The sequence below is a fragment of the Mya arenaria genome, chromosome 6, assembly GCF_026914265.1.
Source record: "Mya arenaria isolate MELC-2E11 chromosome 6, ASM2691426v1".
NCBI lineage: Eukaryota > Metazoa > Mollusca > Bivalvia > Myida > Myidae > Mya > Mya arenaria.
In genome coordinates, this window is record NC_069127.1 from 28,559,471 (window position 1) to 28,576,653 (window position 17,183).

Consider the following 17,183-nt stretch of genomic DNA (forward strand, 5'->3'; position numbering starts at 1 on the left):
ACACCATTCATTTTAAGGGATTTTAATATTTAACGTCAGCCTTATCGCTTGCTGCCTGTTAAAGTGAACTAATAAGTTGTTCCTTCTCCATGTAGATTTTCATTGATGACAGCCCCTTTGTGTGACGGAGCTCTCTTAACCAGATACGGTATTTAGTATTTTACTTGACAAACGTTTTTCTTATTGAAGACTAAGTACTCGATTCCAACATTTCTACCAATGTCTTCTGTTGATCGCAGAACTTAGTTTTCTAAAGCTGTATTTAGAGCACTGCAAACTTCAACTATTACATCATAGACTACAAATCACCGTACTACAACTTCATCGTAGGCTGCAGATTCCTTTACCTGAGTGGCATCAAGTTGTTCGTCTGCTGTGGCCGTGATGTACATATCATTCAGTGAAGTATCGTTGTTGTACAGTGCTGGATTGTTAGAATGATGTATATATAGTGACCAGATCAGTGGAAGTGTTAACATGATAACAATAGATCCCAAAGTTGAACATATTATGATGAAAAGCTGCCTCATGTTTGGGTTTGTACAGTTTTTTTGTCTCAGATCCTGATGTGTTAAATAAGTCATTCGTACTAATGAATGCATTCTCATTCGAACAGTTTGCTGTCTCAAGATAAAAGGTTCGATTGTATTTTGTGATTGATAAACATGACCAAGTTATATTGTCATTGGTTTGGCCATCATCCTCAATGGCTTTGAAAGCTCGAAAACTGCCAAGCATTACTGAATAATTAAAAGGTTTTATGCCTGATATAAACGGTATTAGGGTTCCATTGCGAAGCCAACATGTTCGGTAATGCTCAATAAATGCACTAATATCTTCGTTGAAACAAATGTGTTCTCTTCGTAGACATTTGTTACTAAGTTCACTATCAACACTTCTTTGGCTATATATGCTATATAACGTAGAAGCACATTTAGCATTATAGTACGATGGTTTTCCACTTACGTTATTCCAAGCCCCAAGGCAGTTGAAATTAGCTGATTTTGATCAAACATCAAAGAGAAGTTCAGCCATAAGCCTGAAAACGATGACCCCCTTGTGTATGTCCATCTTCTTGACATTCCGGTGTATTTGGTTAGCGAAATGAATAAGACATGCAGACACATGAATTATTGTAAATCCCTAGATATCCGATCGAGCGTCTTATTACAAAACCACGCTTCATTCATAAAGAATGTTTGAATAAAATTATACATAAGTTATCATTGTAGTTATTGTATTGTGAACAATAATAATTGTTTTATTAAAGTGTAAACATTTGTGTAGTAAAATAAATGTTTACTAAAAGTCTCAATGTCTATACTAGGTGATTGGGTTGACCATGTCTTTGGTGTCTGCTCAAAGATTCATATATATATTGAAACTTGAATCATATGTTCAACTAATAAAGTCAACAAGTCGAATGCATGCTAGAACCTCAACAAGAAAATGTCAAGGTCACAGCTTGTGCCATTATTTTGTATCTGATTTATAGTTCATACACCAGCCGTTTGACCATGTCCAGATCCTAGTGTTTATTCAAGTATATTGCTAAGACGAAGATCATGTTTTCATTGAAGTGACATGCAGAACAAACGTTGACACAGCTATGACCTGGTTTGAAAAAAGTTTCTTAACAAATCGGCGTCATGCCTTTGATCATTTACAAATGGTATATAAAGTCGTCTGGCAAATAGACAAACGTATATATACAAAAATATCAATGATATTGTGTATAATATAGATTAAACTATAAATGTCACGTTTTAGTATAATAGATCTTTATGTATTATGTAACAGCGAAATACGTTATTCATCAAAAGAGCGATTGAATAAAATGTTTCCTACGTAGATCTCAGTATGCAGAACAGGAACGAAGTAAATGATATTATGATTTGACAAGTGGACACTTAGTGGAATCTGCAGTTTATGATGAAAAAGTTGAAATTTGCAGGGTTTGACTAATTCCTTCAGCCAACGTAGAGCTACGTTAAACGAACTTATCTGACACCCTCTGACATGGAGCATGTACGGGTAGACATTTTGATCCCGGTAAACGTCGTGCAATTTACCCGCGGGTCATCGAGTACCCATATATTTACTCACATTGCCAAAAATGACATGTAATAGTAACCATGTCGTCTGGAAAAAAACAGAACAGTTTGGATTGTTTTAACCGGTTGGCGGATGAAAAGCCAAAATGTCGTATCGATGCATGTAAGCTCTGTCATAATTCTGAGGGAACGACATCTATGAAAGGTAGACACGGAGAAGAATCACCTGATTCATTCACTTTAACAAGCAGCAGACTATAAGGCTGACGTTATAAACTCAAATCAACAACTTACTGAAACTGTACACGCCAAAAAGCACCCTGTCTTCGGGTACCCGTAGACCCGTCCATTCTCTACTACTCTTAGAGATCATTTCATATTCAGAAATAAGGAATAAAGCATAAGGAACCAACTTATCGGACATTATTACCATACGAGTTGAACCTGCACTGTTTAAAGACGGCAGCACGATTATGATTAAGAAATAGGAAACGGCATTCCACTATTAGTTTCCATCATCCATTGGGTTGATACTTAGTGAAAGGTAACGGCAAGTGTTTACGTGTATGTTTGAATGTGTATGAAACATGTACATTTGATTGTGTGCCAATAAATCCAATTTGCTAATAAAAAAGTAATTTTCTATCAATGAAAAAGAGCTTTGGAGGCCTTAAACATTGAAAAAATGTTTATCATTAATTCCAGTATTCAGTTGTATATCTATATCTATGTATTCGGTGTTAAATCAGTTGTGTCATTGTTGTTGGGCCCTTGCCTGGTGCCTCCTAGACATTTGCACTTATTGATATTGATATTGATTGTGCCTGTAGTTTTCATGGTATTATTGAAAATTCCCTTAAAAAACATGCGATCACAATCTTAAATATTGATATGAAAATGTCTTACATTGTCAGCTGCGACATCACGAAAAACATATTTGTTCTAAATTTCAACCAAAATCTTAAAATAATAAAAGGATTGTTATATCTTGTTTTAAAAGTAGGTGAATGGTAAATTCATGCCTCCAAATTAGCCTTATAAACACGGGAGTCTAATCTCCTATATGTTTTCCGTTTCTATTCTGTCTAAATAATTTTCATATTCATTGTATAAAATAGACAAAATACATGTATTATTCGGTTGTCATGTATTAAAGTTTCAGGTATGTTTGTTAGCCTTGTTGATTGCCAATAACCTACAATCGTAAACATCGGAAAGCCGCATTCAAAATTGTGCGCAAATATAAATATCAATGAGTTAATTTAATAAAGCCAATTATTCGTATTTAATTCTTGTTTTAAACCATTTAATAAAAATTAAACTATCTTAAATTAATTAACAAACATTGATCACAAGCCTCTTAGTTTGCTTCACTAAAAATAAGTTGCAAATTAGCAAACGCTTGGTTTGCTAAATTGTTAAAAGGCACAGGAACATATGGCAGCGTATTGATAGGATAATAACCTTTGAACATTTAAAACTATTAAGAAATATATATCTGAAACCAAATGCCTACAGGAGAACTTTCGGTTTCATCTTATGAATACTAAATGTCCGCAGTATATCCGTTTTAAACAATATGAAGACAATCAAGAAAACACCGTGACTCGACAGGGAAGAAAACGTTCTATTGTACTCACACATACATTGTTCTATAAAGTCGTAAAGGACATTCCAACCGCTATGAAGAATTATAATTAACTATAACTAGCTTAAAACCATATTGCAATGTGGCTAGAAGTGTGTTAAAACATTTATTCAATATGATGCTTACAATGTTTAATAATGGGTACCAAACATTCATACAACTATCTCCCTTATCCACTAACTTCTTGAGTCTGAGTTTAAATCTCAATACTGAAAACTTCAATTCGATAAGAGTTACTATTAAACGAGAAATTAATAGTAACAGTTGCTGTATCTGAACCAAATAACCAAACAGGAACATTAAATGACCTGAGTGTCACTATAATTAAACAGCCAGGGCCTGGAGACATAGTTAAGGAACTGTCGGAGGTCAAATAATTGCCTATGTAAAATATTTGAAGGAAATGACTTCACATGCCAAAACATTCCGAGCCGGCCAAAGACGGTTTAAAAATAACATGAAACTTAAACCTGAAAATGTTATAAAAGAATCACGGAGCGAACGTCAACGTTCGTATCTGTTTTCAATTCAAACAAAGCGCATAACTCGATAGCTATTAAAGCCAGCATTGTTTAATGCATGGGTATTCTTTACCATAAGCGGTTTTGCGTTATGACCAGGGTTAAAGTTTTGCACAATGGCACAAAGGCTATTTCACTTGAACATTATCAAAGACGTGTCTTTACATTTATTTCTGTCCAGATGTAACAAGTGCAATTTCACTGAATATATGCGGCGAAGGATATCATAAAAAACAAGCTAAGCTTTACCAGTCTACCGAGAAACATTTCTAGTGCTTTACTATCCAGTAAAAGTCTGACCGAGAAAAGTAGCGTGTCCGCGTCCAGAACGAGTTAAGCAAATAGCAACACTGTGAATAACACAGCGGACCCCGAATGCCCGACCTGTTCCTCGAAGTTGACGATGGTTTTTTCGCCAGTTATTACACATTCATGTCTTGAACCCATATTTATTTACATTTTTAAGAATGCGCATCCGAAAAGTGAATTCTTAATTGTTTCAAAATATGTTTAATATGTACATTTAACACCAAAATGTCTGTTCGTAATTAACAAACTGGTCATTTAATGTAAGTGTAGTTTTACCACGCACTTTTATATGACGCTTTGTGTTTTCAATTAAAACATTCTGATACAGTATGCAAATAATTTACGTGTTTGTATTTTGCTAGTTAAAGTCAATTAGATTTGATCGAAGGTTGGGGCGAAAGTTATATCTCTGGTTCTATTTGGAATGTCCTATAGAAATGTTCTCAGAACAATCTATGCGTGTGTCTGCATGTATGTGAAGCATCCTTATTAATACACAATAGGACGTTTCCGTCGCGGCCGAAGAACGGTTTTTATCAGGAGTGTTGTTCTTTTGTTTGGAAATCATCCACTGTAGATAATGTTTATTTATCTTGTGAAACCGAAAGTTCCCCTTCGTTCAGTAATACATTTCATTATGAAATTAAACGGATGAACTTATGGTTATATACTTGTTCATACCATTGTTTAAAAACAATGTAAACATAAACATGTATATTCAACATGTTCGCTCGTGGCCAATACTTTTGATGAGTGAGGAAACGAAACCAAAGTTTGGTTCTTGTCGTAAAAGGCGCTTTAATGTTACATAAACACTTTCACTCCATCGCAGATATAATTTAAACCTTATTTGAGTGTGTTTTTGATAACATTTGCGTACGCAAACTTTAAATTTAAATCCTAATCTGTAAGAAGAGACATACCAGTGTGTTAAGTATCAAGGTCTTACTGTTGATAGTTCAACTGGAATGCATGTTTAGCTGATATCAAACAGATCTCAAACGTATTTCGTTTTAAAACACCCCTTAAAACTATTTGCTGGAGAATAATCATAGATTGCGTGCAATGTATGTAAAATACTCACTGTCATAGAAATGACAAAAGTGTAGTCAGTTTAGAAACAATAACCGGTAATCTTCAATTTCGACTTCTTTGTATTTTGTTTTCTATTTTCTGCTATTCAACTTTAAGACTAAATACTTAAGATCTCATTGTAAATGAGCATTACGGTTTTCGTGTGTCATATATAACACAATTATCTCAAATTTGATATCTTAATTAAGTCCAGTCACTAATTATGTTAAAAATGTTTTCAGTAGTCTGTAACATTAGAATTACCAGTCTGTATTTTAGTATTTAGCATGTTGTGATAGATTTCAGCATTTAATCTTATGTAATAATTTATTGCATATTGTATATTTGTGTTTTAACCTTAATTAACACAAACTTAGCAACATTTGAATTGACCTGAACTGAAATCGCATAGTCTAGATCTTGCTAAAATAAACCCTCACAAAAGCAAACTACGAGAAACTTCGGCACTGGTTGCTCTAAGTAACATAAAGCTGATAGTATTCTGCACCACAGAATTTAAGATACTGCTGAAGGAAATAGTAACAAAATGAACTCAGTATGGCTTACTTTAGACAGCTAGGATATATGTCATGTGGCCTCGTTCTCGATATCGTATGAATATCATGGGTCGTTGTCCGAAGTGCAATATATATTTTTTATGCTATATATAAGTCAAGAAAGGATATTTGGTTTTATTGATCTATGCTTAATTTATTATATTTTATACATGTATTATATCAAATAAAAACTTTCGGCAGTACCATAACATTAAAAAAAACAGTTACAACTCTATATCGGCGTTTCTTTAGTTATTCAAAAAGTAAAGCAAAAAAGCATAACTCATATTTCAGAATTGCCATTTGTATGAAAAGTCAACTGAATACTAGTAAGGTAAAACTGATGCGCATGTGGCATTAATGCAACATAAACTTCCACGTATTAGAGCGCTAAAGCTCTATTAACAGCTAAACGTACAGTAAAAATATTATCAATATTAAATGTACATCCTTGTACTCGATCGGTAAAGCAATAAAACATGACTGGTAATTTGATATTTTTAATTTTAGCCAAACTTTTTATTTCAGATAACGTTGATACTAGATTGCGTGTTTCTGCTATGTAAATACCAGGGTACTCGCGGGCAATTGACGACCCGGTACCCGATCCAAGTTTTTTACCCGTCTATGTTCTCAGAGGGAGTCTGTTAGTTTGTTAAACGCATCACTACGTTTCTAAAGCTGTATTTCTAAAACTGCAAATTTCAACTATTTCATCCCTCAACTTCATCATAGGCAGCTGATTCCTCTACTTGTGTTGCAACATTCTCAAATCGCTCGTCTGTTTCGGGGGTGATGTACATATCAGTCTGTGAAGATCCATTGTTGTACCTTGGTCGTGTGTGGGAATGCTGTTTGTATAGCAACCATATCACGAATAGTACTAACATAATACAAACAGATACCAAAATTGAACATATTATGATAAAAAGATGACCAATAATTGTGTTTGAACAATCCTTTGTCTCAGGTCTTGTGTTTAATGTGGCATGTTTATCATCCATACAAATAAATGCATTTTTTTCTCTAGATAAATGATTCCATTGGCATTGTATTTTGTGATTGATAAACATGACCAAGTAAAATTGTCATTGTTTTTTAAATGGTCTGAAAAATATTTTTGTGATGTAGCATCAGAAGTTTTACCCCTACAGTCATGAAACAGCATAGAAATATTGGTCGGCATACGCTCTCTTCTTTCAATGTTCACTCCTTAATTCCACAACGCGACATGTAACCACAACTTTGTCCAAGTGGCGTGTAGGGGTATTTGTCTTGATAATAACTCTAGTTTTTCCATTGAACAGTAGGGCGGACATATGTATGACATACGATGAACTGTGTGTGTGTAGCAAACTTAAAAGCAAAACAGCATTGATGTTGACCATACAGCAATTTCACAAACCTGGTGATGATTTACTTGATATAGTTGATTAAGATGCCGCACAAAAATGTTGCAAGTGGGCACTTATGCAGACTTTGCGGTTTGAGCATTTCACAATAGTAAGAGACATAACGTCAAAAGCAACAGCTCCGATGAATCCCTACAAGAATACGTGGTTAATGCAAACACAACCGTTAAATGTCACTTTATGCATTGTTTCCTTTTGGATTTTTAAAGAAGCGTTTAAAGAAACATATTGATGTTCATATATGCCAACGTATGTCTTCTTTTGCAAGCATAGCCTGGTGTAAACATAAAAGAAGAATGCGTTATTGTTTCAGATAGTAACCAGGCGAACGTACTTATATTTACGTAGTAATAGCTCAATTTGCCTCCTATGTTTTTTTTGCTAACACAAGATCATTGTTCATTTTTTTGTTTCAAGGTTTTGGTCAGATGATGCAAGTGTTAAATGCTGTTCGTCTTTTTGTCTGACAATCTCATTTTAAAGGACTTTAACAAAATAGCGTTTGGAATTTGGATTGGAATTTGCTGATTAGACAATTGATCATAATGTCGCATTTGAAAATATATGGATTGTATAGGAACATGCCACTGAGAACATTATTGTCGAGTATTGGGGAAAAGAAACGTGATTTTCTATCAAAACACTTCTAGAACAAACAGCGACGTAATGGGCATCGCAGATCCAAACCGGTGTAATCGGGCCTCGTTTCGAAATGGAGGGGCACAAACAGTGAATAGAAACAAGTTCATTCATGCACTGCACAGGAAAGGCATTGGCATTAATGTATAATAACAAACCTAAAAGGACATGTGCTCGATTTGCTGAGCAACACGTTCGGTGAAAAGTTATTGTCGTTTGGAAAAGACTGGATACAGCAATTACATTCTACAGACCTTAGTCCCTTGGATTACTGTCAACATTAAGACCTTGGTATCTGTCAACAGTAAGACCTTGGTATCTGTCAATAGTAAGACCTTGGTTTCTGTCAACAGTAAGACCTTGGTATCTGTCAATAGTAAAACCTTGGTTTCTGTCAACAGTAAGACCTTGGTATCTGTCAACAGTAAAACCTTGGTAACTGTCGACAATAAGACCTAGGTAACTGTCAACAATAAGACCTTGGAAACTGTCAACAGCAAGACCTTGGAAACTGTCAACAGTAAGCCCTAGGTAACTGTCAACAGTAAGCCCTAGGTATCTGCAACAGTAAGACCTTGGTATCTGTCAACACAGAGACATAAGCAATTGTAAACAGTAAGACTTTGGTTTCTGTCGACAATATGGCCTTGCAGATCTAATTGGGATGCTTTAAGAGTGGATGTTTTAGATTTATTGTGAGAGTATATCGATTTAATATTATCTGTAAATACCGGATTATCCAACTTCAGAATATCATCAATATATTAAAGTGTTATTGAATTTATTGAATTTATCAACAAGGGCAAGATCTCCAGACTTATATATTTTAAACATTTCTTCACATAATAGCTGATATCTGTAGACGTTCACTACCAGACTGCGACACAAAGGTATTACACTCATGGGCTGTTCAGATTTACCATCGGTTTCTAAAGAAACACAACAGAATGTGCCTTCTTTAATAAGTCTCTGATGCTGTCTGATTTAAGAGTGCTCGCGTATCGCCCCGATTGTCGCTTCTGTTGTATACATGACGTACATGTACTGGAAATGTAACTTCATTAGCGTTTTCGGCTTTTCTATTATCAATTCAAACGACAGTTCATACTTTAATTACACAGTCTCCATTACTTCTATGATCAAATCCTTCAAAATATTCATTTAACTGTCAGAGATTACTGAATACACATGATACACATGATAACACCTGCGTCATGTGACCGAACCCTGGTTATAGATTGAACAATGATACCACACTGCGTATCTTAAATACATGTATGTGAAAGAATCGTACGCAGAAAATTTTATTACAAAATATAACAATATGTCAGCGGGGTCAAGCTTACACCATGCCCTACTTGCGAAAGTAAACCTTTTTCATGCATTAAATGAATTTCGTTCTTCGTTGCGCAACTATTATTCTTAAAAAATACAAAAGGACATAATACAGAAAATCATATTTACTGGTTGTTTTTTACATTTATCAATCATGCAGGGAATGATTAGAGCAGGTGCTTTTGACGTAGTATCCAACAATTGTGAAATAGACAAACCGCATAATGTGTGTACGTGCTTACATGCCACATTTCTTTTAGCAGCATTTTTTCCTAAGCATTTATTAAATAGATCATCATAGAAACGTTCGTAAAGCCAAGTAAAAAGCTTGTTTTTTGTTATAAATGCGTATTTATTAATGATTGTCCAAGGGGACAAAGAAAATTTAAGCAACTACACAGATGCAAAAGTGAGCTGTCACAATCGCGGGGTCTTATTACACAGAAATTGCTTAAATTCGGTGGATGGATCAACATCACATGTGAACTTGGTGTGAACAACGGCGTGTTAAAGGACGGGGAATCTGTATGGGTACAAGGGCGGGCTCAAACTGGACCCTTTATAGCTCTCCATACTTGCATGAGGTTTAACAACCAGGATTTTGCAAGAAAGAAGACGTTTTATTCCAACATACTTTACGAATGCAGAGTGTTCTGTGATCAGATTTTACACTCGATGGGATTTTTTGGGATTTTCAAAGATTCATGTTTGTGCATGTATCATTCATTCACATTTCCACGTACATCGGAATGTCTGGTAAATTATTACATGGACACACACAAGAGGATAGTCGTTTTCAGTCTGATGGGGACAAAATGCAGTTTGATGTTTGGTATAAATCATCAGATTACAATTGCCTTGGAGCTTGGTTTCGTGAGGATGCACCAATAGCTTACTTTAACACTAAATGTGTATCAAATTTACCTGGCATATGGACCAAACGTGTTGATAGTGATCTTAGTAGCAATTGTCAAACTAGGCTGGGAGAATTTTGTTTCACCGTAGACAAAAACACATTCCTTGAGCATTACCGACAATGTTGGCTTTATAGTGGAACCCTAACATCGTTTTTATCCCGCTTAGGAACAACTTTTAGTTATGTAGTAATGTTAGGCAGTTTTCGAGCTTTCAAAGCTATTGAGGATGATGGCCAGGAAAGCGTCAATTGGTCATGTTTATCAATTACACAATTCAATGGAATCATTTATCTGGAGACAGAACATTGTTCGAATGGAAATGCATTCATTTGTATGGATGGCATAGACAACATATCTAAAATGTAAGAATCTGAGACAAAGAACGATTTAAACACAAGAGTGTTTCACACATCTGGATGAGAGGCAAAGGATGATTCAATCACAAACATTAGGCACTTTTTTATTTTTTGTTCAATTTTGGTATCTGTTGTTATTCTGTTAGCACTTAGCCATGTGTGGTCGCTTTACAGACTTCATATCAAAAATCGACCACGTGACAACGACGGTACTTCTCAGAATGATATGTACATCACAGCCATAACAGACGAAAGATCTGAGAATGATGCCATACAGGTTGTAGAAACTGCAGCCTATGATGAAGCAGAGGGAACTAATGTTTATCATGAAATAGTTTATGATTGCAATGTTCTAAACACCCTTTATAAAACTTAGCGATGCATTCAACAAACTTAATAAACATAGTCTGTAACAGGGAATAGACAGGTATATATTTTAAACCTAGGTACCGAATCGTCAATAACCCGCGGGTATCCGGGACGTCTGAAACAAAATACAAAACGTCAATCGTTTACCAAATAATTTCACACATGTTGGGAGACGTCATCTTCAAGTTCAGTAATAAGAAACATTGACATCGACAAGCAGCGGGTGATACGGCTTGTGTTCAAAATTCAAATCAACGAATATTATGTGGAATTGCTTCGAGTACCAGGTTCCAACGTTATAGTAGACAAAACATGTCTTGCTCGCAGGTATCCTGGTTCCAGTCTATAAACAACTACTCTAAGAGATCATTGTATGAACATGCCCAGTAAAAACAACGACTATTTAGATTTGGGTGATAAATTAATTCCTTATTTTTTGTATCGAATGTATCGCCGTAGGACTAGTACCAAAAAAACAAACAAAAGTTTACAATTTAATTATCGACAAGTAGCGGTTCATTTTTTTGCTTTCTTTTTAAATTTCATTGTCAAATTGTTTTATAATGTCGTGTGTTATAGGATGTGTATATTTTGACATAGAATGTTATATTCCAAAGCACCCACACTACGATCCACGAAGAGAAAACGTTTTAAACTGTGTAGAAGAATTGTAAATGGGTCTTAACCGATGTCGAGGGAAAATAGTCCCCACTACCCCACCTTTTGTTATTTGTTTTCCTAGCTCTTTATAATAGTAGTGTGGTGCGAGAAATTCCTTTATATCACTGTGCGCGACCAGTGCCAAAATGACGTACATATGTAAGGGTTTATTTGAACTTGATCTAAAATGCGCAAATTTATTACATTGTAAAATTAATTATTTGTTTATATGTTTAGGTTCATTGTATTGATGTAAATGCATTGATTTTATGAAATATAACATCCTAACTAGTTAATACTTGTAATTATACTGTCATGTCGTCACCTCTGTTCTTGTTGGCTATGCATGTTGTTAAATTTAAAGCTTAATAAATGTAATTTCATGTTGTGTTATTCTGTATAATGAAATGTTCTGTTATTTTACGTTGTGTTTTATTACGAAGGCTCTTTCACATGGTCCTGAACAATAAAAAATCTAAAGATATTGCTTTGAAAAATTGAAAATTAACTTTAAGTCACGGTTTTAGATTTCGATACCAATAAGGTACATGAATGATCAAGATGACACTGTATAGAAGCGGAACATACCTTTTTCTAGTTTTAGAAAAGAGGAATCTAGCATTCCTAACAATAATATTAACAGTATTTTCTCCCGATAAAAACTGTCAACTGTCAGACCTATATATGTAACACTCTGTACGCGCTCTGCTTACTATGGTGGCATATTACTGCCGTAAGATAACCTGATAGCGTTCGCGAACTGTTTCGCGTTAACCACTGAATTTTCGCGATAATTATTTTGCTATCTAGTTAGTATTCGCGTTAGCTTTTAAGAAACTAAGATAAATAATAAGACTAAAACAGGCTTGAAAGTGTCCAGAACTGGCACCTAATACCCTTTTAGCTGTATAAACTTGACATGAAGAAGTATATGACCATTAAATTTTAAACTGAGGAGGAAAGAAATAGAACTGAAACCAAAAGGGTTTATGGGATCGTCCGGTTTCATCTGATAAATAAGCATTGTAAAACAATTTATTCACAATCACGAAGAAAACAACAAACGACCGGGAAGAAAATGTCCAATTGTGTATTGATTAGGATTCGCTTAACTTACCACGTAATTATTTTGTATTTACATTCGATAAAATACAGAAATACAGCCAAAATTCATATGCAGCCAAAATAGAAAAGTTTTTTTGCACAAACAATTTGTAAACTATTTCAATTTGAAAAGAATCACAGAAACATGTGTCCCTATATTAATTTGTGCCTAGAATCAGGTTACAAAGCCAGGTCATAGGGCTTCACTGTCCAGCCTGACCGAGAATAGTACACTTGATAAAATGACCACGTGGAACAGTTTAGTAAGAAGGAACACTGTAAATATCGCCACGGTTCCCAAAAGCCTCACCTGTGGCTTGCTTGGTTATAAATAATGATTCCTCTTCAGTTTTTTCACATGCATGTCCTGAACACAATACTCATAAACATCTTGTGACTTATTAGGAGACTTATATTTTAAAAATGGGACGTTTTACATGTTTAAAACCATCTTTAATATAACTTTATTGGACAAAGTAGGTGTTCCAGGCTATAAGACAGGTAATTTGTAACAGCTTTTTCTTACTTTAAACATCACATTTTGTGTGTTGTTGGTGTAAGTTAAGTTGTGCAGTCGATTTAATGGCAAATCAATCAGTCTTCAGAAATATGTAGCACCATGTAGTACCATGCATTTGAACACATTTGTTTAGATAAATTGGTTTTAAATAAAACATTTTGATTTAGCACATATTGTAAGTATCCAATGTCCATCCTTTCAAAATAGCTCGGTCAGGAGCATTTTTCACTACTCTGTGGCAGCTCTTATTAATTCTGATCAGGGATGAAAGAATTCAGTGAAATAAAAGAAATAGTCATAAAGGAAATGAAATAACTCTACTAACATTAAGTATATATTAAGTAAATATCAAATAAATGATAGCATACAAAATTGGTGATACAAAATTGGTCATAATGAAATGAAAGATATCTTAGCTGAAAAGAGACATCTTTCGACTTTTTTGGTTTAATATTCCCATAACGATTTCTTTTGTATAATATATGTGTAATATAGTAAAGACATTGTACTGTACTATAGTGTTTTTCATACAAATGATACTTTGGGTTCAATTGAAGCTTCAAAATAGGAAAACTAATATTTTTTTTTTTTTTTAGAAATAAGCTATATATCAGCAATATTGAAATTGCACCATAATTGTTTCAGAGGGGGATTATCGACTTTTACTACTCATCAAAATAGAAAGTATTTCATCCAAAAATACCCGTTTAAACAGAACAACACTTAAGATTTTATAGAAAATAGAACGACATAACAAATTGTGTTGCCAAACAGGAATATTGCTATGATATTTTTTTAAATGATTACAAGTGGGCGATTTGACTGTGTATGTTCGGCACATGAGTTAATTGTGAAAATATCCATATGTAATAACTATAATCATACTGAATTTTAGATCAGGAGCCTATCTTTCTGTAAAATTTCATTCATAATATTGAGTATTTCTCAAGTTATTCAAAAACCTCCAATTCCGGGAAAAAATGGGTCTCTAACCAGTAGTGTCTTTGTTGTAATTCTTAATCATCTTAGAATGAATTCTACTTATAAACAGAATTGAAACAATCGGATGTATTTGTTGTTATCATTTTGTTACGGGTACATTTCTACAGTGCATTTAGCGCGGGAAATGGCATTGCATCCCGGTAATCGGCTCATCAATAGAACAGATGAAGCAGGTAGGTCATGTTTTGCTATTTGTTACTGTAAAAGCATTTGAAAAAGAAATCTGACACTCATCATCATATAAAACACAATTACGTTTACTCAAATGCAACTTGTTGAATAAAATTGTACATTTTATGACGACTCGTGACCAATCCTATATTTCTTATATATTTCTTACCAATTCAATTCCATACTTTATTGCCTCCAATAATGAAGATATGTTAATAGGAAAATACATATATTATAAACTAAACACATGCTTAAGTATGTTAAATGGTTTATTTATGAACGAAATAAAAATATAAGCAAATGTGATCAACGAAACGAAATAAAAAGGTATTTGGAATGAACACATATAAACCATGTAAACAAAGCTCACAAGTTCGGCTACAAAATCGTTTGAACAAATTATAAAATCCATGCACTTAAAACTCATTAAGTAGGTGGACAGAGATATCACATGCGAGATTTCTTGTTGGTAAATACAATTACATTTTATACAGTACATGTTTCTTAAAAAAGCTGGTTTGCACCATAGTTTAGCAATGGCCAGCATCATGTTCATCGAAATGAGCCTTGTTTACTAACGACGTAAATGACACATGGTTAGATGCATGGATGCAATATACGAAACAACATATGTTCTGCATCGTTTGCTTTTCTAGGTTTCCACATGTCAATTTCATAACCATTGATTGTTCTTTTTACATGTGCTTTCAAGACGTATTTGGACGACAAAACAAATTCAACAATGCAATCTTTTATCATATAAACAATACTATTTGTTTTGTAGAATTTAGCAGATATCGGGGGTAAATCCTAATATTGCTGTGTTTCTATCTCGTATATACATATAATACTTGCAAGTGAATATTTGTTTGGTAATACAATGGTCAGGAAGTGATAATATTTTATGTCAGAATATAAGCTTTCTACTATCAATTTCAAAGTCACATATTCTGTGTAGCCCTAGCATAGACTGGACCATATCAGAACGTGAACGCGTTGATAATCCCTGAATTTTCTTTGATAATAAATGTTGGAACACATCAATTTTATTTTCATCGGATTTAGACATGTCAGTTCATAGTTCAGATCCATACAGAAGTGTTGGTAGAAAAAGCTTTTTGTACAAACTAACTGAGGTAACTTTTTTTATAAAAAATTGACATAGAAAACGCATGTTTGTACATAATGCAAAAGATCTTGCGTTTTTCCTGGCATAGCGACGCGTGATAATATTAATTACATGCTGATATTAATTTATTCCTTTTAAAATCGAATTTTTGACGATAATTTATATTTTTATTTACAATTAAAAGTCTTGCATAAGTTCATGTTTACGCTTTATTGAAATGACGTGGATGTGATCATCATAAACCATACAATCAGTAAAATAAAGAAAAACTGTTGCGATGCCGCGCGTGACTCATCTTGCAAATAGGATGGTAGACGGAATTGTTTAGCCTAGAACAAATCACCGGAAATACATGTGCAAGAATGAGGTATACGGTGTACAAATAAGGTAGTTTCAAAAGAATAAATGGTAATAGCGTGAAGCATTAATAAATAATGGGACGTTTTCTTCCTGGTTGTGTCTCGGTCGGTCTTATTGAATGTCTTTGTATTATTCGATTGTAATGTACTCTAGACTTTGCCTAGTCATCAAATGAATCCAGACTTTTGGTCTCAGTAATCAATTTCCTTATAAGTTAAAAAAATAAAATTAACGGTCATTTACTTCTTTGTTCCAAGTTTATATCTTGTCAATACGCTGACGATATTACTTTTATCTAAAATGAATACGGAATACAACAGTTTTCGAGTTTTATGATATCTAACGCTCGAGGTCAATACTTTTGATAAATAAGTAAACAAAACCGAAGTTTGGTACTTGTCATAAAATGGGGCTTAATGCAAGAGAAGTATTTTTAAATTAAAACAGTTATATCCTTAACCATATTAAGGAATCTTTCATTTTTACGCTAATGTGTATCTATTTAATTCATATTAAAACGGGAACCTGTTGGCAGAGCTAATACAGTGTGTTAAAGCCCTTAGTGATACTGCTGAAGAGAACGTATTCTTAATGGTATTGTTAACAAAGTAATCTAACGGCTGAAATGTGGATATATAAATGATAGATGCCTCGATTTTCAATCTAGAAATATTTTTTTTATTCTCATATAGTGTTATCTGGGCTATTGGTATCCAAATCTGAGAAAGGACAAAAAGACAAACATCAAATATTTCAAAAGAAGACTGTTTTATTTATAATTAGTAAAAATGGTCAAGAAAAAGTGTAAATATCATCATTCTTGTCAATATAACATAACAAAACATTACATAATATAACAAAATATAACATAACATAATGTACAATAACAAAACATGATAGGAAATATCTTTACATAACAATTATAAAGCTTTTAAATTTAACCACATTCAGTGTATCGAACCAAAGTGACAGTAGCATAAAAAGAGCACATATGTTGTTGTAAATTGAATATGTCCTTATTAGATTCTGAAAATATAAAAAACAGT